Here is a 2,334-nt window from a genome sequence, read left to right as displayed (position 1 = left end):
TGCGAATAAAAAAAATTATATGTCCTGAGGTATGAGAATAGGATAGGGACGTTTAGTATCTCTTTATCGCACATACAAAGAAAGGAATATGCAACAGGCTTTCAAGTATTTTTTTTTTCCCCTAACACACTTTCTTGTTAGTTTTATTTCATATGCATATGGGTCTCATTAAAATGAAACCTATTGAAGAATGAAATTCATATTTAGAAAGACCTACGTGAATTGAATATTAGGAATGTGTTAAGTATTTTCCTTACTATAAATATTGAATATTTATGATTTATTTTGAGATAAATATAAGCATATTTAATTAAATTATATTTTAGTTTATATTTTTTTATTTCACTTAATTGAAATATTAAAACATAAAATTGATATATCTTTATCATTGTAAAGTTGCTAAAATGAGTCATAAACTCATAATCTATAAATCATTGTAAAGACTCAGCCCATATGGATGACAACATCACTGGAGGAGCTTGTTTTTGTGCTTCTAGTGCTAAAGCCTAAAGAGCCTAAGCTTGTTTCTTTGTTTCCTCCGGGTGAAGGTTTTCTCAAGGCCCACTGTTACTGCAATGATAAGTGAAGATTAAAATAAATTTTAAGAAAAATGTTTATTTTAAATGAGAGAATTATATATGGGGCTTTTTTGTTAACATATTTTTGCTAAAATATTTTTTGCTAACATATGTCACCTTTTTCTTACTAAATATAGTCTTTTTTGCTTTCAAAAAATTTAAAACAAATATTTTTTTATTGATAAACCTCTAAAATTTGAGCTTTAGTTTGTTTACTCTTGAGTCGGTCGTATCTTACGTTCAATGTTGATGACAAAAACACAAGCAATCTAGTGAATTCTGAATTTGGTGGGCTTTTAAGAGATCATTTGGATTGTTAGATTATTTAATCTAATAATAACTCATGTAATTATGGAATAATTTTAATGAAAAAATGTTTAATGTGATGGTTGTTAGACTTGAAATTATATTAAAGTCATTGGAAGTTATTTTTAAGTTATTAAAATAAGTCTCTTTCTTTTCACTTGGAATATATATATATATATATATATATATATATATATATATATATATATATATATATATATATATATATATATATATATATATATATATATATTAAAATGAAAGTTACATTCCATACATGGATATATGTATTATATATGTTGCATGTTATTTGGCTTGTGTTTGCAGGATTTGCACTTGGCTATTTTATGACTTTGGTAATGTCTTTTTATAGTTTTATTTGTAAAATTATTTACTTTTACATAAAATAATTAATTTGCAATTACATATTAAAGAAAGATTTGTTAACCACTAAAGTGGTCAAATCTATATGGTTTTGTATTTCCAAATTATATAATTGATTGATATAATGATGTTGTAAATTTTCATGCTTGGGTTGAATGAAATTATTAATTATAAGACACGCGTTTAGGAGTACATAACAAGATACGTCACACAATAGGTATGTCAGGTCAGTCTCACTAAGTAAAATCATAGGGTGACCAGTTAGGGTCACTCCGTTTTGCGAAAATGCTCTAACCATATGGGATCAACATAGGTTTAAAGGAGTACTCAAACTGAGTGTTTTTACCCTCAAGGCCTAGACTCCGAAGAATCCGTTAGGGTCTCACCTTCTTGATTCAGGTCCAACCCCTAAAATAATTTTTGCAAGCAAACACTGCTCATGAATTATACAATACCCATGACCTCATACTCTTGTTTCAAATACGTTTAACACATTGCGCTACAATTTAACATTGGTTCCTAACTATGAACCTATATTTTCTCTTTAACACTGTGCATAAACACTTTTCTCAATATAAACACTGGTCAGATTATTGTATAATTCACAGCTCACAACACAATTATTGTCACATCAAGTGTTAAATATACACACTTATTCACAATCAAATATCATGCCCACAATTTAACATCTCATAATCTCACAATCAACCATCACAAGTTTACATGTATCTCACAAATTAACATATATTCAACTTTGTACTTATACTCGATTTCAACAATAATATTATAAGCAGGCACTGCCATGGTTATCAAACTCTCGAGTTAACTCGTTAACTCTTACGAGTTTACAAGTCCACTTGTCCTCTGCGAGTTGACTCTTGAGTAAACTCATTTTTTAGTAGACTTTGGATAAATTCTAAGTAAACTTGGTAAACTCTCGAGTTTACTACCGAGTCAACGAGTTAGCAAGTTAAGAAAACTAGACCAAAATGTAAGTCATTTTTTATTGTTTTCTGTTTAACATTCAATATACCTTTATTTAACGTGTTATTCTCAAATACAAAAT

Source organism: Glycine max, chromosome 7 (genome assembly GCF_000004515.6).
Source record: "Glycine max cultivar Williams 82 chromosome 7, Glycine_max_v4.0, whole genome shotgun sequence".
Taxonomy (NCBI): Eukaryota; Viridiplantae; Streptophyta; class Magnoliopsida; order Fabales; family Fabaceae; genus Glycine; species Glycine max.
The sequence above is the reverse complement of the archived record's forward strand: the minus strand, read 5'-3'. Positions refer to the sequence as shown.